Here is a 24,587-nt window from a genome sequence, read left to right as displayed (position 1 = left end):
GATTATGTTGATTTGGCTGTTGCATATAACCAATATTGCCAGGCCAAATACATAAAAAATATAAATAATACTAGAACACAGCAGACACACATAAATATTGATATTCCAGTGTTTATATCAACTAGGGATGCCCTAAAATCCCAGGATTTTTCGGGATTAATAAATCCCGGAAAATTAGGAAAATTTTGATATTTTAGGAAGATTTTTGAAGATCCCGAAATACCTAGAAAGTAAATTTCAGAATACTTATAATATTAATATAAATTTTTTTAATTTTAATCAAGGTTTCCCTTAAATTGACAGACTTATACACAAGTTTATTACTTAATAAATTCGCGTTGACTATGGACGATGTTTTTCGTATGCTCCATACATTAAATAATATGAATATAAAACAAGTAAGAGTGTTATAATCGGCTGTGCCGAATCTGGTAAACTTCCCATCACTATATAGCTTTGGCCAGGGCACACTTAAAAAGGTGACTGCATCACTACAACAATACAAAAACAACAGGTACTTTGTTTTTGTTAAAAAGTAGGTGAACTGTCAAAGTTGCCTGTTGTTGTTTTTGCTTTTGGGTTTGTTGTATTTTTCGCCACAACAACCACAAGTGAATTGACAATTCAAACTGAATAAAAAAAATAATCAGCTGTTTCATCGCAGTCACCTTTCTGGTTTTGCCCTGGTTTTGGCTTTCTATGGGAACTTGAAGGCCAATTATGAATGAATGACAAATTATTTATTGACAATAAAATATTTTTCTGATATAGGGGTATATTATTATGAACTGGTCTTCATAAAAGTTGGTAGAAAGATTTATTTTCATATAGAACTTGTTTATTCAATTTTATCACGATGTTAATTATTACAGTATAATTGAGTACTTAGAACTTATTTTGTTCAAAATTTTATAAGAATTGACGTATAATAAACATATGACTGCTCAAACAGTATTCCGGGAGACAATTGTAAACAGCTGACTCCTTTAGTTTGTGCCCCATCGTGCTTTAAACAGATTTCTGTTTGTTATCAAATAAAACAATACTTTTTAGTTTTAATATTAATATAGGGAGGAAGCAAACATTTTCGACAAAAATTGTGCAGTTTCATTTGTAAATAACTTTTAAACTACCTTTCCAATTTTAATACGATTGTTATCATAGTAATGAACATAGCATATGAACTCAATACAAAAGTTATAAAATTTTCAGTTTTGTTATGGATTTCTCACTGTTATAAAGTTCAGTATACGGGTATAAATATGAAATATCATTTGTGTCAAATTTATTTTAATTCAATGCATTAGTTTTTGCTTTGTTATATTTTTACTTAAATATATTAAAGAAATAAATAGTTTTTACTGTTGAATTTTATGTTTTTGACGTTTAACTAAAATCCCGAAAAATCCCGGGATTTACATTTCTAAAATCCCGAATACCGGGATTTGTAAAACCCTGTCCCATTTGCATCCCTAATATCAACGTAATTGAAGCGCTCTAATATTTTATTAGATTTAGTCACCTTTGTCGTGAGTTTGAAATCTTTTTGGTTGTCATTTGAGTGTGATAAATTGTATTTTAATGTTTTAACTGGAAATATTGGTGGAATAAAACAATATGTAAAATTCATATCGTATCAATCGAAGATAATTTTCACGTCTTTACCAATACTAATGTGTTTATTTTAGTTGATTGCATATAAATAATACAATATACGAGTATTAGGCCTGCCCATAAGAAATTTGTCGACATTGATGGCACTTATTGTGTTCTTTATTAAGGAAAAATAAAAAAAAAACAATAGTAAATATTGCTCGAAATTTATTAAAAAAAGGGTATAAAAACTGGACACTTTATTTATACATATATTGTTGTTATCTTTTTTAGGTAGCGTCTAATATATTTACATGTATTGTATGAAATATTCTATGCATACATGTACGTACATAAATATTTTGCAATTTGCATTAGAGGATGCTGAAGTACTCATTCCCGGGAATACAATGATAAGCTGATTTTTACGTTATTTTTGAAATTTCATTTACATACTTAAGTTTATGTTGATTTCGGTACGTGAACGTAAATACAAACTTGTGATTGATTTAACGAGAACAGTCATTTCCGACAAAATAATCTCTGCCTTGTCGAAGGATACGAAGTAAAAATGTTGATAAAATGTTTATTCTGTAAAGAAAGGATTGCGTGTAAAGGTGAGTGGAATAAAAACAGAAAAACATGAATTCATGTTTGATTTCGTATGCAAGTAAACAATGATTTTTTTTCAAAATTATATTGATTCTCCTGTTGAGAGTTTAAAAGCATTCGACACACTCGCATACACAACTACTTACATATAAATTTACATTACGTTTTTTTTTTTGGTAAATATAATATTTTCATTTTTTTTGTAATGCTCTTTCAAAGAATATTTACATTTAACAACTTTTTAAGAAAAGTTTTTAAGCTTTTTTTATGTAAATCCAAACATACAAGTACTTGAACAGTATAGATAATATTGTGAAAGCATTGTTTTTTATTTCTACATATTTTATAAAATATTAAAGTTAATTTAAACTTTTTCTATCGTTGCACAATATTTATATAATTTTTTTTTTGCTTTAAAAATATTTAATCCCAAAAGCAGAAGGTAATTTATATTTTTGGTAGTTTCAGATATTTTTATATTTTTTGTTATCTCTTTATGTGTATGTATATTTATTTATTATATTGTATGTACATTAGACTGGTGCCAAAATTGTCGACGATACCAACTATGAGGGAACATTTTCTTTATTAAAGGTGGAATATTTTCAAACCAATTTTCAGTTTTCTTTCGATTTGTCTTATATGTTTTTCAAAGAATATTTGTTATCATATACCATGTATTTGAAAATCGTATCGAATAGCATTATAGAAATATGTGAGTAAACATTTCCGAATTTTTGTAAATTTTCACAACCATCCCAACAATAACTTGCATTACAAAGTAATAAGTTAACAGTCTAACCCGCAAGAGTGCCTCAAGGCATGCATTGCAAAACACCAATTATCTCAAAAAGTAATTATAACTTTTTTTTAAATTTAACTGTGACTTTAGTTACAGATTTGTTAACAATTCCCCCGAAGGTCGAAATGCATTCTGACTTTTAGTTTTTGTTGTGTCACATTTTATGTTAGTGATAATTTTAGCAAGTGAAATTTGGTGTGTGATTTTTTTTTAATCAAATCGTATCATAACACGGTGCTACGATGGAAAAAAACTTAGAAAACGACCTAGCGTAGGTTATAGGTCTTGCTGAGTACATTACAAATTGTGTCAAAAATTATTCTGAAAAAAACCGTTTTCAGTGATGTTCGTCAACTTATCGATCTGTAACTCAATCAGTTTTTGTCCGACTTTAAAGTTTTTAAAAGGCTTGGAAAGCTAAATGGTTACGCTTTAAAACGACGTGCATACATTTGTAAGTTATAAGTATTGTTTCTTTTTTAAGAATATCTAAAAGAAAAACAAAATTTATCAACTTTTTTGATTTTAATAGCTTTTCATTGCTTATTTTGATATGGAAGCTTATACAAATTTATAGTAACATAAAAAGGAAATTTAGTTTTCAACCAAACATGGTTTTAGTTATTTAAATCGGATGAAAATTGTAAAAGTTATTCATTCAACTTTTCAATAACACATTTTTTAGTATAAAAAAAAACCAAAAACTATATAATTTACAAGGTAAATTTTGTAGAACTTTTTTCGATAAAGTTTAATAACTTTTGCAAGTATAAACCGATTTGAACACCTAATGTGTCGCTTTTGTCTACACAAAATTTTTTTATACTGTGCAAAAAAATAGGGTTTTTATAGAAAAAAATTAAAATAGATATTTTTGAATTAAAAATTACGAAAAAAAAATAAAAAACAAAGCGAAACTATAAATAAAAACATACAAAATTTCTTGAAATATTTAATTTTAGGCATACATTTTACGAAAGCTTAATTCTTTGCCTATCCATAATTGTTTAAAATTTTGAAATCGGTCTAAAAATGTGTGAGTTAGAGGTAATGAATTACTACGACCTAACCTAAATCTTTTTTTTTTAAATATCTCAAAATTTTGATGGTTTTTCAAAATCTTTGAAAACGGTTTTAGTATGTCCTCACCTAGGCCTACAACCTCCATTAGGTCGCTTTTCAAGTTCTGACAAAAACTGTTATTTTGTAGCAGAGTGTAATTATTGTTTTTTACACCTAAACCGGCAACAATGCGCTGAGGCACTCTTCACTTTTTGCACCTGGTTCCTAAACTTAATTTAGAAATTTTTTTTATGGCTGTTCTGAGTGTATTGTGTCATAATTATCCTAAAAATAATTATTCGACAACTTTTTTCTAGCTTTTTAAAATTTGCTTATACATTGATATTTTAACTCATTATGCACAATTCTTATATTCTAATTTTAGTAAAAATATTGTATACAAATTATAATAAAAATATAATATACATGATAATGTCTAATGTTTGACCTTTTTTATTATTAATTTTATTTATTTTTATTTAAGCTTGAGGTCACTTCGCTACGCTTTGAGTAGCGAAATATTGAAAATAAATAAATATTATTATTTATAAAAAAGTGACCTCAAGCTTAAATAAAAATAAATAAAATTAATAATATAATATACATATATACTAATACAAGAGATATTATGAATAGATTTAAATCGAGTTATATAAATTAATTTATATCATGAAATCTTTAATGCTTTTAAATTTGTCTTCTTTAGCAAGTATTACTATATTGTTTATTTTGTGTTTCGCTCGTTTTGATTGTAAAAGACTACATTCATTAAATATATGAAGAACATTTAGAGCATTCCCACATTCGCAAAGTGGGGATTGTGTTCTCTCAATTATATGCTTATGGGAGAATAAGCAGTGACCAATTTTCAATCTATTTAGTTTAATAAAATCAGATTTTTTAAAGATGTTCCTTTGAATTTAGAATCAATATTTTTCTGGATTTGATATAATTTAGACATATTGTTATTATTCCATGAATCGTTCCAAATATCAGATATATATCTTCGAATCCATTGTTTATAGTCAGATGGTTGGTATTTGTAATCTGATGTTACTGTTTGTTTCAATGAATCTTTTGCAAATAAATCTGCCTTTTCATTTCCAGATATATTCAAGTGGCTTGGTATCCACAAAAATCTTATAATATTTCCAGGAATTTTCGTAAGAGATTCTCTTATCTGGTTTACGATTTTATTCCAAGGTTAAATGCCTTTTTTATGAATTAGTTCTGAATTACGTAAATAAAAACTCATATATCAGATTGTGTGTCAGTCATCACTTAACTATAAACTTTTAAATATGGCTTTTGCGATACACTTTTGGGACAATATCATATAAAGTGTGTTTTTTACAGTTTTAGCATTTATTTTTATCCCAAAAGTGTGACAAAAAATGTGATCGTGTAAAGGTAGCGTAAGTAGTGCAGACAGTAATTTAGCTTTATTTTATAATTTTCGTATTAACTGATTTTATAAAAAAAATTTCGAAATATTTATGACCTACAAAATCATAATCGCATAATATCTTTCCTACTATGGTGGTGTTAGATATAAAAACGATTTTAAACGTAAACACTTTGTATGATAAACAGGAAAACATTTGTAACTTGCTTATTTTATATACATATATACTAGTTTTTTCAAAAGATTTTTGTTTCATTTTATATAATGAAAACCAAAATTTTATTTTGTGAAAATAATTTTCTATTAAGAATTTTTTTTAAAACTATTCGATGCATTCTTGAGGATCTTTCTTTAGAATAAATATGAAAAAAAGCAAAACTGATTTTTTGTCCTTTTTTATAGCAACAGCTAAAATTAGAACACAAGAAATGATATCATACCAAACATTTGTTTTAAATAGAAATTTTGTATAAGTAAGTTTTTTAATTCTCTACAAACAGGACCATCCTAGTAAACATCTGCATATGTATAAAATTCTTCTATTTAAATTGATTGTGTAAATTTAAAAACAAAAAAAATCTACCTTTAGGAGTAAATGTGTTATAAATATGTTTAAACTTTACAACTTATTTAGTCAAATAACAATAATTCAACAGCAAATAAGCCGTGTGTCCGTAAAAATAATGCTTTTGAATGTAATTCATAGTATTCTCATTTATGTTTAATTTTATCTGACTTATCACTATTTATTAATATTGTAATATCAGATATTTTTTGTAAACAGTTAAAATATAACTTAGTACGAAATTAATAAATTTTATAAGTGCCTGTTATGGAAAACTAATTACGTTCCTTGGCCACCACCTTCCATTGTTAGTAGAAGCAGCTGACCTGGTTCGTTTAGCCCTCCGTTAATCGCAATAATTTTAATGTATCAAATTGATATCAATAAAGAAAAACCCACGTTTGAAAATAATCTCTTCACTTTTTATTTCGTAATCATAAAAACAATATAAAATTCAAGGTTTTTAAAAGTTTATAAAAATAAAATTGCAGTAAAAATATATTTTTATCAAAAAATAGCTTAAGATTTAGTATTTAAAAATTTAAAATACTAAAATGTTTACCTGTATCAACCAGATCAGTTGACTTCGATACAATTGTGTTTTAGAAAACGAATTACTTTTAACTAATTTTTCAAATAATATTTATTGCTTACAGAAATAAACAGTCGCGACAGCAAAAAAAGATATCTTTTAATTCATTATTTCCGAAAACAAGATTCTTTAACATGATTTCTCAAGGTTAAATGATGACTTAAAACACAGTAAACTAAATAAACCAAATATTTTGAAACACAAAAAAAAACAAGAAAAATATTTACACAAAACTATACACAAACATACATAAATATAATAAATATAAAGAAAATGGCGACAGGAAGTAACTTTCAGTTGTAAATGTTTTTATGTGTGCAATGTGTAGCTGAATGAGCTGGTGTAAGTGTATCTTATATTAAAAGAGAATATGAATAAATAAAGACTGACAACAACATTGAGTTGTTACGCTTATAAGATGTCATGTTTAAAGTCATGATTTTCATCTACATGTAGCATGTAAACATTGCAGCATCTGTGTAAATTTACACTCATCCATACGTATGCATTCACGTAAACACATGCATTTTTTTAAAAAATACTTGATCTGAAGAAAAGGACCCAGTATGCCTGTATGTGTGCATGTGTCAGAACACAGGAAGGTATACGAGGATTCGCCGTTCATGTTCCAATGCGCTAAATAATGCATGAATTTATTTTCTTTTCTTTTCACAAGAAACTTTGCTTCAATGTTTTTATTTTTATTTCTTTTGCATCATCTTTTACAAAGAATTGTTTACTCTACTTGTTTTAAACATACTTGTATGACATTCTCATAATAGTTTTCAGCTCTTCTGCACCCTGTTTTTTTTCTTGTTATAACTTTAACATTTTCTTGTCGTTTATTTCGTGTTTCCTTCTTTTATTTTCTGTTTAATTTTTTATACAACTTTATTGTAAATACTTAATATTTCTTACTCGTGTTTTATATCTTTAACATGTCACTATCATATACTCGTGCGCGATGTCAGTCATAATAATGTCAATGCACTATGTTGTGTTTTCATTTGATTATGTGATTATTCAAAGAAAATGAAATCATATCGTTTACAATTGTTGCGATGAACCAACATCCAGATAATGTTTCTCAAAATGCAATTCATGAATTAGGTATTTAGTTTTTTCCATATGCTATGTTAAATTTTAATAGTTAAAGTAATAGTTGTTACAAGAAAATTAATTTTAAAATAAAATCGAGACACATTTTCCAGTTTTTTTTATATTTACATATATAATCAAACAACACGATGATCAACATTTAATTTGCAAAAGAAGAGAGATTTTTTTTTAAATTTTTAAGTAAAATTATAAATTTTGTGTGGCATTTCTCCAGATAACTAACCTTAGAAAAATTGAGATTTAAATAATATTTAATCCGTATATATATTGCGTTTCAATCGGCTCAGTAGTTTCGGAGTTATAATAATAAATTGAAGCAAAAAATTTATTTTTTATGTGAAAATAGTAATTTTATTTGTTTTAAAAAAATCATGATAAATTGAAAACGATAGAAATTGTTCCGATTTATTGCTTTATCGCAAAGCCACGTGTAATAGGAACAAAATGAGATATAGATCATAAAACTCGAATTCGCTCATTTTCAGAAAATTGTATGTGGTTACTTTTTTTGTTACAATAGCACCATCATAAATTCAGACGTGATATTGGCATTCAACTTTTTAGGGGTTAACAACTGATTTCATATAAATTTTATTTAAACGCCAAGGATAGATTGGAATAGGAGACCAGAAAAATCTGGACCAATATGGACATACAGAGGACACGATTTATGATAAATCTGTCTAAAATCCATCTAAGAAACCTCATAGCGGTCACTACAGGACACTGGTGTACAGCGACTTATTTAGAAGTGACAGTAACGAGGAAGAAGATGTGACCACCTAACATTATCTCTGTCACTGTCCGATAATTTAGGTAAGATACAATCCCTTCATTAAAGCAAACGTTCGAAACATAAGACGAATGGTACGATGGACACAAGATATCACAAAGGGACTTAAGCTTGGACTCAGGTGAGCTATGCTTCTGGCGGTCAATTAAGAATACTCTACATGAATTGGGATAGATGGCGAAGTGTCATAAATTTTCTACTGCGACCTCTCCAAATTTTTGGAATTTAACTAGTTTTGAACCTCTACAACTAATTGTCTTAATTATATTCATAGCTTTTTTATTGTTTAACAAATAACAACGACTAAAGTTAAACTTCGCTATCAATATTATTGGAATTAGTATCACAAACTATCATTCCATTAACAAACTAAAAGCTTTTTCTTACCAAGAATTTAAGAAATTTATTTTCTAGCAAACGTTGCATTCCCTCACTTGTTAAAAGAATAGAAGAGAATCTCTAAAATGAAATTTGCTTTTTCATGTTAAATAAACGTGCTCTCAACTCATCCTTTGATATGGTTTTTTTAGTTTGTTTTGTCCTTGAGTGTCCTTTGAACCTGATGACTTTAAGTAGAGTTTACTCGTAAGCTTATTTATATTTTGTTAAAGGTCCTCTATAGATAGTACATACAACAAATAAAAGAAAAACATGTATTTTTTTGTTTGCTTTCAGTTGTACATACTGTACTGTAACACACTCCCACTAGCAGACAATAAATCCACATTTATCCATTCGTTAAAACTCTCACACAGATACATACATGTGAAATGTTATAATAAACTTTCATTTATCGTGTGCTTTATTCCTTGTACAAGGGTAATTTTACACAAACACCATCTTTATCATCATTATTGTAAAATTCACTCATACAATATTCGCACTCACACACATGCATTGCACCCCAGCAGTTCTGGATGACAATTCCACAAGTAGTCAATGTATCCCTTAGATACAATAATTGTCACTAATGTCTAATCACTGGCTGATTCCAATATATTTATTTAGGGTCATATGACACGTATGTGTTCTTTGTAGTACATATGGAAGTTAATTGGTTACTTTATACTTCCAGGTAATCTAGTGTGAAGTCAATTGTCACCTAAGTGTCTATAAGTAATCTAGAGTGTAGTTACTTTAATCGTTTATTTTGTTTATTTGAGAGTAGTTGGATGAAGATTTGTTTACAAGCAATTCGGTTATTGGACTGTCTAGGAGATGTCTTTTTAACACATTGACTGCCACGTCGGACACATATGTGTCATCAAAACTGTAATCTCCATATTCTTCAGCACATTCTGAACTTGTACTGAGTATTTTTTCTATCTCAGTATCCCATAAAATAATCCTTTTCGCCATTTCGTAAGACCCTCTTATTTATAAAAAAAATCATTTTCTAAGCAGTAAATATTAGTGACAGTAGCATAAATTCCAATATTGACGTTTTCGAAGAGATTACGCAAAGAAAATGCTGTGGCCCCCAGCATCTTATTTGCTTAAAGTGCCTTGGCAGTCAATGTGGTAACTAATCAAATAACCGATTAGGACTTTAGTAAAATAACGTACTCTATGTAAGTGGTATGTGAATGTAATGCTTAGGATACGCACATGTTAAAACAACCAGCCATTTATGTAACTAGTGGTCACCCTAAATAGATAATATAGATAAATTGAATAGTTCTGGACAGTCACCCAGAACAGCTGGGTACAGATATATTTAATGCACATTTTCAAAATACGACGACGAGTACAAATTGATTTCCGTTGTAAAAGTAAATTGAATTTGTGTACACAACTGTTAATAACAAACACAGCAACAACAAAATCAAAAGGGAAATACAAAAACAAAAAAAATGCTGATTCACTGTACGGATTTCATTGTTCATTGAAATGATCTCTGTAATGCGTCGTGGTATTTGTATTTAACACAACTTTAATTCGACACTGTTGATGCATTAAAATTTGTCAAGGATTTCAAATATTTCATTATACATATACAGCTGATGATGCTGCAGATGCATCTGGAATTATATATGAATGTATTTTACTTTTTTCGTTTTGTCTTTCACTTTTTTATGTACGAATTTTTTGTACAATCAACAAGATCATGGTGAATTGGTTCGTTCATTCACAACGGAATGAATGAATCAAATGAAAAAAAGCATGATGATTATCTTATTTTTTGAGCTTTAATTCCTAATGTCATTTTATCCTTTTGAACAAACATTCTTGATTGTTTTTTTTCTCGTTTTAATGAATCAAACATGTTTTTAGTTTATGTATTTTAAAAAGTGTTAATGGATTTATGTACTTGGTCATAACTAGAGTTTTACTTTTCCACCACTTTTTCATTTCCCGGGAAATCGGGATTCATTTTGAAATTTCCCGGGAATTCTCGCCTAGAACAAATTATGCAGACTTAACCCTCTAACCCGCAAACTTTAAAAAGCTAAAAAAAAGTTGTCGAATAATTTTTTTGGGGTAATTATGACCCAATAAACTCAGAACAGCCATCAGAAACTAATTTGCAAATTAAGTTTATGAACCAGGTGCAAAAAGGTGGAGAGTGCCTCAGGGCATTGTTGCCGGTATAAGTGTAAAATACAATAATTATGATACGATTTTATTGAAAAACTAATGAAAAAAAAAATTGTAAAAAAAATTTCGAATAGATCGTACGACTAAAAGTTAGTGAAACTTTGATTTAAAGAAAAAAAAGCATGACACACATAATTTCACGTTCAAAAATTATGACATCACTCGAAAAAAACGGCTGACAAAACAAAAACTAAAAGTCAGAATGCATTTCGACCTTCGAAGGAAATGTTAACAAATCTGTAACTAAAGTCACAGTTAAATTTAAAACAAAGTTATAATTACTTTTTTAGATAATTGGTGTTTTGTATGCACTCTTGCAGGTTAGAGGGTTAAAAGTCTAGAAAATGTCTTTGGTTTTAAAATGTAAGTGGATACAAATAAAAAAATCCAATAAAAATTCAATATAATGAGATAAACTGTCTTTTTTTTGGTTATATACAAACCTGTCACCATTTGTTATTTGTATCGGAATGTCTTCAATTTCCATTAAATATAAATATTATATTTTTTTTTTTAATTTTGAATTTGCAATGTTTTGCTTATTAAATCAAAAATTAAGTTAAGACGTTAATTAAAACTTGAAGCAAACCCAATAATATTAAACAAAATTGTTGTTTTTATTCCAAATATTTTCGTTTTACTCTTTGTGAAAAACAAAATACTAAAATAATTCCACTTTCGATCGGAATAGAATTCTGTGTCAGACCAGAACATTCACGAGTTTTTGGAATATTTTGAATAATGAACTTGTTATTCGTCTATTTGGGGTAAATCTTTTTTGTTGCATGAATCTTCTGCCTTTGTTTTGGAGCTTTAAGCATCTTTTAGAGAAAGTCAATTTCAAAAAACCTCACATAAAACTAAGGCAAATAATTCCCGGAAATTCTAGCATAATTTCCTGGGATTTCGGGATTGAATTCAATTAAGTAAATGACATATTTTTAAAAAGTTTTTTAAATTATCAACTTTAAACCTGTATAATATTCGAGCGCAATAGGAAATGCTTAGGTATTTACATCAAAAGGGGAAAATATTTGAATTATTAACTTTCGCTAAAATTAGTTACATCCCTACTGCATATCCCTGCGTTATTATAGGGGTTGTGATTGTTGTTGACTTCAATATTGCAATATACGAGTATATGCAAAAACCGACAATATTTAAAAAGTTCTGTAAACAATATAAATAGAATGAATGAAATAAGTTTTACTCATATACTCACAATATATAATTTCATGTTGTTACATTATAAATATGTATAGTAGAGCATAAATAAGTACATTCATTGCAACATTAAGTTAGTGGTATAAAACTTCTCTTGTCATATCATAGTTTTTATCTTAAAAATTATACAGACTAGAAGAAGGTATTCGGTTGCTACTACGAATTTTTTCTCTCTGTGCATATGTGTACAAGACTCTACTCTACATTTTATTTTTCTCGGCCAAAGTTTTTGAAACGTGTTCTATTTATTTTTTAATTTAACGCCAATTAAAAACTGTTTGAAATAAAATCATTTGTTTAATTGTATTCTATTTACACTTATGTTCTACTTTGCTATATATATTCATATTGTAATTTGAAAGGTTTTAAATATATACATACGTATTTTAGAGTTAGATTACTTCTAACACAAATACCGAAATCATTCCCAAGTTTTATTTTCATAGCATTTCAATGCTCCAGAGAGACTTATTATACACTGGAGATCGAGCTATTGCCACGTATACATAGTGTGGGTGTTTATGTAATGTTTTATTTTTTTCAGGATAAAATTTAAAAAAAAATTTAAAAATAAAAAATGTGTACTCTCATACTTGTTAAGCTTTAACATTATTATTTTTGCTTTTTTTGTTAAACCATATATTTTCTTTAACCCTATCAAACTTGTAATGATTTGAGTTGTCAGTTTTTTATATTTTTTTCACTTACTTGAAAAAAGAAACACATCAAAATACAATGAAGTCCAGAATTGAAGGGAACAGAATATTCTCGTAAATAATAAAGGTGCATTTAACAGGAAAATTAAAAAGTTTGTTAAGACCTTTCCGTTAAGAGTAAAGTTAAATAATAGTTTTTGTTAACATATCTTCTTATGTAGTAGTGCACATATCCATGGATACTAGGGTGCACTTATAAGTATTACCCAACAAACCATATAAAAATCAAACTACAATACAACTTGAGAATAAGCTTATATAAATAGTAGGCTTTAAGCTTTTCTTAATTTCGTTTATAATAATGTATATATTTAACAATAAATATACACTCAGGGAAAACCTGCCACTTAAAAATAAGAACGCGTCATATTAATTCAATAATTTTCAATATAATAGAAAACTTATATTGATATCCATTAAATAAATTATTTTCAACTTTGAATTAATGTAGTTCCTATTTATTTCATGGGATACATTGAATCAACATTGTTTTAAAGTTGAAACATATTATTTTAAGATTTTTATTTCATTAATTTTCTAATTAAGTTGAAATTTAAATTGCAAAATATTGAATTAATAAGAACACTTTAAATCAATATGTAAACCATATCAGCTGATTTCCCTCTTTATTAGGTTGTGAAATTTTGTTTGTTGTGGACGCTTTTAAAAAATGTCGATGAAATTCAAGTTAGTGGATGGCTGTCTCCATAAAGTAATTAAAACCATATTTTTTTTTAAATTTTAATCTATTTTCTATGTTATTTAGGATTTGCCAACTCTGTTGGCAGAAAATTCTAAGGGAAGAGCGCTATTAGACGTTTATACTACTAAGCAGGGCTTCCAGAACTGTAATCGGGATGAACTCTTAATTATTGAAGTAACCAAATGTCAGAACATCCACCTTAGGTCTCTGAATAAATACTCGCATCAATTCCAAAATTTTTTATAATAGTGTGCATTTTAAATTACGTAACGTTTCAATATTAAATCAAAATTAAATAACCTTAATAATAAATTGTTTCATTCCTAATTCAATATTGATTAAATTTTATTTCTAAAATAAAAAATATAATTTCAATAACTTTTCCATATTGTTTCAATAAGACGACAATAGGTCTGTTCATTTACTTTCCCAGTAAATACTTGCAACGAGAGAATAAAATAAAAATTTACTAAATTACTCTCTTAAATTCTCAAAAATAGTAAAAAGTAAATGAACGCTTTTCCAGTAACAATTGTTTTATACACACAATTTTCTTATTTTATTCCTTTTAAAATGTATAAATACTCACATTTTCTTCAATTGTATTGAAAATATAACGAAATATAACGAGTTCAAAATAGAACTTGTAATAGTTTGCAACGAGAGAACACTATCTAAAATGTATACGCTCTTGATTTTTTCTCTACTTACAAGTTTTTTGAGTTAATGAACGCTTTTCCAGTAACAATTGTTACTAACTAGTAACAACTTTTAGTTATTGAACATAGCTAATATTATTCTAAAAGATTTCAATATTAATTCAATGCCAAAAAATATCATTTCTATATTGTTTCCATATTAAAATTATTAAAATAGGGCAACTTTAAACTAATATTGTTCCATATTGAAATAAAAAATTTCAACATTACTAGACTTTCATTAATGTTTCTTAATGATTCAATATGTTTTTTATTGATTTTAATTTGTTTTTTCTCTGGGTGTATATTTAACACACGTAATATGATGATTAAAAACGACTTATCTTTTTCAATACATTTTAATGTTTTGTGGGCTGCTATGATGCATTCCAAGTCATTCATATTATTCCATTACCAAATGTTGCTTGAGAGATCCGAAAATCGAAGAAGTCTAATATAAGTCAAAGACACAAACAAATTTTGGCATGAGAGTACCGAAAATCAAAAACGTTTCCGAACAAACCAAATGATTTTAGAAGAAGATTATAACAAGCATACCAACACAAGCCTTAAGCTTGAAAAAGACCTCGTAAAAATATTATATAATCACTAGGGTGGGTCGATTTACCAATCGATATTGTGCCATCGATTTTTCCACTACGATATATCAAAAAAATCATTTTTGAGGATCCCAAATTTCAGAAAAGGTCACAAAATTTACTTTTATATTTAGGTTTTTTATATAAAAGTAAATTTTTATACTATTTCTGAAATTTGGGCGTCTTGAAAATGATATTCGATATTATGCCAAATTCGTTTTGAAATTTGAATATCCAAATGCGTAGCTATAAGAAATAAATAGCATGCTAAGAAATGAGATAACGTCTATTTAAATCATACGCAGCGAAAACTTGGTAATCACTTGTAATTTCTGAATAGTGTAGTTGTCAATGACTTACAATAACCGTCTGAGTTACTTAGAACCAGCCTTATAAGGAAAATCCTCCAAACTGCCTGGAGCTAAGGTCAGTGGAGCGATATTGGGCTATTGTTAAAAGAGAATTGAAGAGCACAAAAAAGGTGTCCAAAAGTGTGGCAAATTTTAAACGGAGATGGACTAGCTGTTCGAACAAACCTTAATGAAACGGTTTCCGAAAAATGTTCATAAATTCATCACTATTGATTAGAACTATAAAAATAATATTTTTTGTAAGTTATAATAATAATTTCAATCAAATGTTATGTTAGATGTTAAGATTTTTTGGATCACACTCCTTATATAGATATTTAGTTATTAGACATTTTTAAATTATTTTACCCTCTAATTTGCTAGGTTCTGAGGCACACATAAACAAAAATCTCATAAGCGTTTAAAAAGTACAATAAAGTAAAATTGTTTATGTGTATGTATTTAATATTTACAAATATTCACAAAAAATTATAATGTTTGTATACCGTTCACTTTTTTTAACTTAATTGGATTAAAATGTTTCAGAAAACAAACTATAATTTTACCCTCACGCTCGTAAAAAATGTGTGACATACTTTGTGAAACATTTTCCTGTTCAACCCAAATTTAGTTTGTATATTTATTTAAACGATTGTTGTTAGAGAACTGTTTTCCTTCCCTCTTTTTAATTTCGAAATAAAGCAAACTTGAGTGAAATTTCAGTGGAAACATTTGTTTAAATGTTGAAAAGATGTCGAGGATTAAAAAATGTTGTGTATGAAATATTATTGCTCATGTAACAAAAGTACAGAATCACATTATAATGAGATTTTAAAGGGTATGGTTGCACTCTACAGTATCTATACGTTTAGTTCCATCTTACGAGTGATCGTACTATTAATATTAATCGAAATTATAGGTTTGGGAAACACTGCTAGAATATTCAAATTTACCATCGAAACAAGAATCAGAATTAATTTTATTGTAAATAGAACAGGATTTTTTTTTTAATTTTTGATTGTTTGCGGTACTTTGTATTTTTAAAAAGAATATGTATTTGAACGTTGGTTTGGTTGCTTGCAACACTCCTTCCTCTATGCGGTAAGAATAGAATAAAGTGTTTTCTTCTGTCATGGCTGTGGTGGTACTCAACAGTCTGAAAGAAATGTTTTGTTTCCAAAATAAAAATCTATACAGCCAAAGAAGAGCACGAATTCAACAGAATACAATGCATAAATTCATAATATTTTGTGGCATGTCAAGGACAAATTCTTCAAGTTTTTCTATTGTTTGTTCTCATAAAAATAAAAAGAAAACAAAAAAAAAACGAATGCCACAAATACAAAGTTAGGTTCACATAGACTTAAAAATACTGTAAGTAAGTATGTCTGTTTGTTTATAAATATCTATATACATATAAGTAATTGTATGCCTTTAAGGTCTTTCGATAAGTTATACGAATAATTTTGGACGATTAGGTAGCTGTTTTTGATTTTCAAATTACGAATAATACGAAATATTCATTATTTAAAATTATATCTCTGTAGATATGAAATACTTTGTTTTATGCATGGAACACATTGAAGACAGCAGGCTACCAACTGCAATCTGTCAAAATTAGAATACACACGTTTATATGAAGACGATTCTTTTGACGGCAGCACAGCTACACGACCACACGATTGCTTTTGCCGCTGTAGCCGAATTAAACTAATTTCTATTTCTGTCAACTACAAAGCAGAAATAGTGTTGCTAATATAATAAAAAATGTAAATCAAATGAGTGCTTAAAAAAAATATATTTTTTTTACTTAAGAGAAGTTTTTGATAACCATATTGATGTAAATTAATAACAGGTACATAATTAATTACAACCATATATATATGTTTACTCAAAATAATTGTTTAAATCTTAATTACTTTGGAATTTTGTACGGTTATATTTTATTAAAGTGGCACCACTGAATTATAAATCAGCTGTTTACTTTGTAGCTGTCGTCTTTAAAATAATTCAGTAGCTGCCACACGACTACAACTCCAGCCAGCAGAATTTGTGTTCGTGTAGTCGTGTAGCCTGCTGTCTTCAATGTGTTCAATGCATTAGTGGAAAAATAATATAAGTTAACTAAAATGTATATTTCCTTTTTATTTCTCTTCAAATTTATCAGTTGTTATCAAACATTTCTTTGAAAATTAATAATCTTTCCCAATTTAATGTCAAGACAATGAAGACACTAAACATATGGTAACATAGAGACGAGACGTAATTGTCAAAAACCTAAGTCTGTTGTCAAAAACCTAACTCTTGCAACAACAAAATACATGCTAGTCAATGTATTTTGTTTTTGTATTAAACATATGATTTGTTGTATTTTTATTTGACAAATCGGAGTGTCTCGTCTCTATGTATAATTCTCTATGACACTAAATGTAAAATTATTTAATAACAATATTGCTAATTCAAATTAATATTTAAAAAAAATCCTATTCAATTTAGTTAGAATCGGTCAATTATTTCTTCTAGCCCCTATACGATTTCCCTATTTGAAAAGAGTTAAGCTCTCATAAATATCTTAATAATCAGGTATGTTCTGCAAATCACATTTTATAAAAGTGGTTTGAAATCACATAAAAGGTGTTCTGAGCACATAATTTTGTGATTTTAAAACGTTCAACAAAGTCACTAATGTTTTCAAATCACTTGGTTATTTCTGCGGCTATTGCATGGAAAATATTGAAATAAATTATTTAAATAAATTAAACAATATGTCCTTTATTAATTTTCTTATAGAATTACTTGTTTTATTAAAAAAACACTTAAAATTTAATAAAAATCTAGAGACACCTTTTCTGCTGTAAAAAGTTTATTTGCTTTTGTGATTTCTTTTGTGGTTTCAGGTTTGTTTTCAGTTGTCAGCTGTTTATGATTTTCGAAAATACATGGAAGCTTGCCAGACTAAAATGTTTTAATGTTTGTCTAAAATATGTTCAATATCTTTAAATTAATTATAGAATTCGTCATAAAATTTATAATATTTGTTAGATTATATTATAAGTTATCAATATGCGTTAAGTTTTTTGCGCTAATTGGAAAAAAAATGCAACAAAGTTGAAGCAAGTGGTAACCAAAAGCAATTGTGTACTGTGGCAGCTTTGCTGTTTTGTTTTCTTTTTGACATAGTGGTTGAGCTTGCGCTATAGTTTTTGCAAAATTTTTATAAAATGTAATTCCATTCTTTTTAATTCAATTAAAGATATAACAGAAGCTCCAGGCATTTTTTTATTTTCACTTTAATATTTCTACAAAATTATTTGCAAAACAAAACATTTAAAATAAACGAATCAGCTGTTTTCTTGTGCTTTCGAAAATTTAAAATCACACCGAAAAATACAATAACAGTGTGATTTACAGAACAGGCACAAATCACATGTGTGATTTTAAAACGGTATGTGATTTGAAATCACGTGGATTACAGAACATACCTGTATAAACATATTCAAACAAAATTCAGCGTAATTAAGTTTTATATAAGCCGATCTCTCACAACCAAATTTTGTGACGATCGGTCAACAATGTTCATAGCTCCCATATAAGCAAAATTCTCGAAAATATCATTAATATACATAAATCTCTGAAATATGTCAGTATCCAAACAAAATTCAACACAAATATGTTTCATATATTCGCAAATTTTTTGACGATTGGTCCATAATTAGTCATAGCTCCCATATAAGGCCCACTACCGAAAATGTTGGTATTAAAATAAGATTCAACACAAATAAGTTTCATATCAAAAGAAAACGCTTTATAATCATATACTCGGTGTAGGGTATCACAAGGTCATAAGGTAAAATAGTATACTATTTTACTTGTTTATTAAAACTTCGTCGATTTTCAAATCGGTTTTTGATATACTTTTTTTCGAATGAAATATTAAAATAAAATAAAAAAATTCAAATAATGTAAATTTAAAATATTATTTAACACTTAAGTATTGAATATAGAAGAATGAAATTTTGGCATGTGCTATTCAATATTTGCATCTTTAACTCACTATTTCTTAGAAAAAAAAATTATTAGAAATCTAAAACGATATTCAAGGATAAAAATTTAAAAGGACATTTTTGACATATTTTGATCCTTACAGGATGAAATAAAAATAATACGAAATATTTTACAACTCGTAAGTCCTTTTAAAAGGAAACATGATCACGAAATGAAAAACTGAAAACACACTTTTTCTCCATTTAATTTATTGTATCATCCGGTTCGTGTCTAATATTGTGTGTCGCACGGTGTTATAATAGTGTGTCAATCTGGCAAACACTTTAGTAGTTATTAGTAATTATTATTTTTTACTAGTTTTCTAGATTTCAATATATGAATTTTGAGAATTTGTAAAAATTATTGCAAATTTTAAATAACTTTTGTATTGGCTTGAAGAGCATGCATACCATATCATTGAATTATTTGAATTCATCCTATATGTACTTTATAATTTGGAAAAAAATATCAAATTTTTATACAAATACAAATGTTTTAGCTTGATCCGCGTCTGGTATACTATCCTAAAAATACAAATTGTATATTGTAAAATTAAACAAGTGCGTAAAAATCATGTTGTTATAACAACGATTATTTTTATTATTTAAATATTATTTCTATAAACTCATGCATATTTAGATAATTCAAGCATAAATATGTATGTATATACAATACATTAGAGAGACTCATAGAAAAAAGTTTTGCTGTTACAAGCCTCAACCTAAACCATGATTGTTTTTGGTTGTTTTGCAAAATATGTTGGGTCCTGTGAGAACTGTTCGTTAGCTTGAACGTTTAAAAATTTTGTTTTATATCCTTCATAATGAGTTTGTAATTTCCACATTTTTCTATTGTAATCTCATAAATTTACGTTATCAACTTTTAAAATCGATGGTTCAACCTTTAAGTTAACCGAATCCTTAAAGATTATAACGATTCTTTATTTTTTCAAAATTTACACAACAGCAGTTAAAATAGCCACTCTGTGTTTTTATACACCTCTTACACTTTTACTTCAATACACATACTTAATTACGATTTTAGAAGAATAAAATTGAATTATTTGCACGTGTTTGACTTAATTAATTTTCACAATAAACTAACTGACTAACTAACAAGTGGCACCTTCTTGCAATTTCCAGACTGATCACACATTTAATGTTGTCATACCTATAAACAGTGCCAATAACATCGTGTTATCAACTAAACGATATGTTGAAACCAGCAAAGTAATGGTTATCAAATGAAAAAAATCTTATATAAAGGCTTAGAAATTCGGAACGACAATGGGTCGATTTTAGGAAACATATTTTTTTAACCGAATTTTGTTCCTAAGTGATATATGTAAACAATATATGTACATATTAAACGAGAGACCTTTCCACCGATATATATATTGGTATAAATATTCAGATCAACAACGATAAGCCGAAATCGAAATTTTTGGTTGGAAAAAAGTCGAACAATCGATTAAGTTATCTCAAAAGTCGAATAATCGAAAAAAGTCGAAAGTCGAAAAGTTGTTAAAATAAATAATTAATTCCAACATTATACTAAAACTAAACTAAACATAAATAAATGTATATACAATAAAGCTTTTTTTACACAAAATGCTTCCAATATTTTTCAAATGTAAGTGGAAATAGTCGGAAAGTCAATTTAACTAAAAAGTTCGAAAAGTCGACTTTTCATAAATTACAAAAATCGAAAGGTCGACCATTTAAAAAACGAAAAAGTCGAAAGGTCGACATTTTAAGAAACGAAAAAAGTCGAAAGGTCGAGAAGACGACTTTTTTTTCAACTATTATGTTCGTAAACATTTTATATAAAAAAAAAATAGTTTTTCACTACAAGTCTTGGAAGAAAATGTGAATATATTCAAAATGACAAAAAATGCCTTTTAAAACTATACCCTACATATTTACATCATGGAACAATCCAATGTTTATTTTGGGGAGGATAACAAAATCATTTTAGCATTCATGTATGTATAAAAATAAATCTAAGATTTAAAATAAATAATCCGAAAGTCGTATGCAAATTATGTTTTTTGCTATGGAATTAACTAACTGTATTGTTTCATTATTAAATGAGAATAAATATTTTAATATTTTGAATGTCATTATATATATTAGGGCACTACAAATCATTGTGAACAAAATGTGTGAAAATTTGTTCTTAATCTTATCCATAAAGCAATGGAGAATTTGCTCAACTTTACTTAATTTCCATTAGAATAATATTAAAATACCATAGAATTTGAATTCATAATGCCTTTATTGAATATTCCGATTGTCTACGAATAGATATGTAAGTTTCAGCTTGAGTTAATATGTTTCAGTCTAATGTCATTTAATAAAAAGGACAATAATAACAATGAAAAATCACAATGAAATAAAATGAAAAAAGGAAGAAACTGTATTGTATGTGTGTGTGTGTGTGAGTACTCAAGCGTATTGGTGCTTAATAAATGTTGCCGTTGGCATTGTTTATTATTTAAATTATGGCCACAGCAGGTGTTGTTGACAACTGAGCAAATATTTCATTGTTGTATTAATTTGATGCAAAAATTTCGTGGTAAGCGCGCATTAAATTGCTGAATTATAAATGGCGTTCACTTTTCTATATCAATCATACGAGTATTTATAAATATAGATTAATACATACACAGGTGTATCTGTATGTATTTGTTTATATACACCCCAGCAGTTAAGCAAGTAGTCCTTATAGACAGTAATTGTCACTAATGTCCTATAACTAGGCTGACTCCAATTTATATATATTTGAGGTCATTGGCACGTATGTGCTCTTTGTAGTGCAGGGAGAATACAATTTGTTACTTTATACATCCCAGGTATTCTAGAGTGAAGACAATAATTGTCAATTAAGTTTCTCTTAGTAATCTAGACAGAACGTTTTGTGAGTAATTCGTACAAACTGGTTTTATACATATTCTGTTGATATAATTCTCATACAGTTTATTTTTATTTTTACTTAAGTATACTGATATCCCGTGTAAAATAGCATGAAGTCAATAGTCACTTTAGTGTCTCTTAGTAACATATAGTGAAGTCACTTTAATTAAACGTTTATTTTGTACCGCACTTTAGAAAGCAATCCATTGGAGAGTTGTCGAAGGAAGGTTTGTTTACAACAGTAATGCGTAGCTCATAGCACAATTGTGCAGAATCAAATCACATGTATTCTTATGCTCTTACTCAGCGAGACAACTAGGAATACGCATGAGCACTGGTGTATGACTCTTTCCTTATTTTTTCAGTTTTTGTATTTGTGGGTTTTATAGGTGCACTGAATAAAATAAAGAATTGAATGTGTTCGTGAGAGTAAGTGTATTGGTGAGAGAATTTATTTTTGCGCATCTCTGGTTTACAAGCAATCGTTTATTGGACTGTCTTTTTCATACGTCTTTTTAGCTAAATATTTGAGGTCAATTAGCACCTGTAAATGTTAAAATTACTAGTTAAGCAGCTGATCAAAATACCAGTTAGGTAGCCAGTAAGGTAACTGACGCTATTTAACCGATATGTGAATATAAGGTGTTGACTACCTTGGACAAGCTATTAGACAGTCTTATTTTAATTAAAAAGGGTCAATGACATGGACGCGTTAAAATAACTAGTCTCGTTGCTAGTTGTCATCCTAAATGATGGAAAAATCACTAGTTCGGGACTGTCTCCTAGAACTGCTGGGACATGTACGTAAATTTTTACTTACTTGTATATAAATATGTATGTATGTACGCAATAAGCAAATATTTATTTGTTTGGAAATTAATTAAATCATATACAAAATCTGTGTGTAGTAAAAAGAGTATGATCAGTAGGATAATTTATGGCATATTCTTTAGGCATTATAATTAATTCAATCAAATGATTCAATATAAAATCAAAATTCTCGATTTATCAAGTTTAAATTTATTAAACTTGATAAATAGAGCTGTTGTTGGCTGTGATAAATCTTATGAACCTTTCATCTTAACTTGTAACAAAATATATTTTTAGTTTCTTGTGTGAAATACAAGTAGTCCGTTTTTTGGATTTGTGGTATACTAAAAATTAAATATTTATGTAGATATTTACTTACAGATCTTTTTCCAAATTAATTTTTAATGTCCAATTGTCGATCCAAATATATAAGTTACGTTATACTTCGTTAGAATGGCTCTAGAAATACGTTGCATTTGATATATTATTATCTAACGAAAATCACTCACGAAATTAAATTATTGAAATTTTTAGGGTTATGTTGATAATTGTCTATAGAATAACGGCAGCCAACATTGTCCCATTTTGATTATTTTCAATACCATATATATGATTCCTACAATTATGTGAATGGTAACTTATACATATTACGATTAAAACAATCATATACGTAATTGTAAACTTGTATAAATGTTGAGATGGTTATGGTAAACATGTGCAACTACATTTTATCTCTGGGTATAGTATTAGATGATGTTAATTGAGATTTATAAGATTACTAATGAAAAAAATTATGAAAAACTGATTTTCCTGAATACCATTTTTCTTTATTGACCATGTTGTAGCCGGCGTTGAGCTTAACAATTTTTCAGAACATAAATTTGCGATATTCGGACATTTAGATGGCCATGCATGAAAAAGGCACACAAAATTACAATTTTCCCTATACTTACTAATTTCAAATCGATATATCTCGATTCCTAGACATGACCTAGCGAAACACCGGGACAGGTCTAACTTTTTTTTCCGATATAACTTTTTCCGGTAGGCAGAACCCTCTACTATTTGAGCTGTCGCACATTGTAATTAAATAGTAAATAAACAAATTGAATGTGAAATCATTATTTTAATATAATATTTTTAACCTAATTTCGGGTTTTTATATTTTTTTTAACGCTTTTAAACATTTTGCTTTATTCTTTTAATGAATATAAATAAAATTTTTGAAAAACACTAAATTTCATCGCGGTATAACGTGTAGTAGGTTTTTAAAAAAACATAAGTCCAAATAACTATATTCCAAGTGTTTACTCAACATTTCAGTACCAAAAATGTCATGACAAGATTTGAGTTTTGGCCACAAATTGTGTATTTCTAGACCTATGTG

This window comes from Calliphora vicina, chromosome 5, assembly GCF_958450345.1.
Source record: "Calliphora vicina chromosome 5, idCalVici1.1, whole genome shotgun sequence".
In the NCBI taxonomy this organism is placed as follows: Eukaryota; Metazoa; Arthropoda; class Insecta; order Diptera; family Calliphoridae; genus Calliphora; species Calliphora vicina.
The sequence above is the reverse complement of the archived record's forward strand: the minus strand, read 5'-3'. Positions refer to the sequence as shown.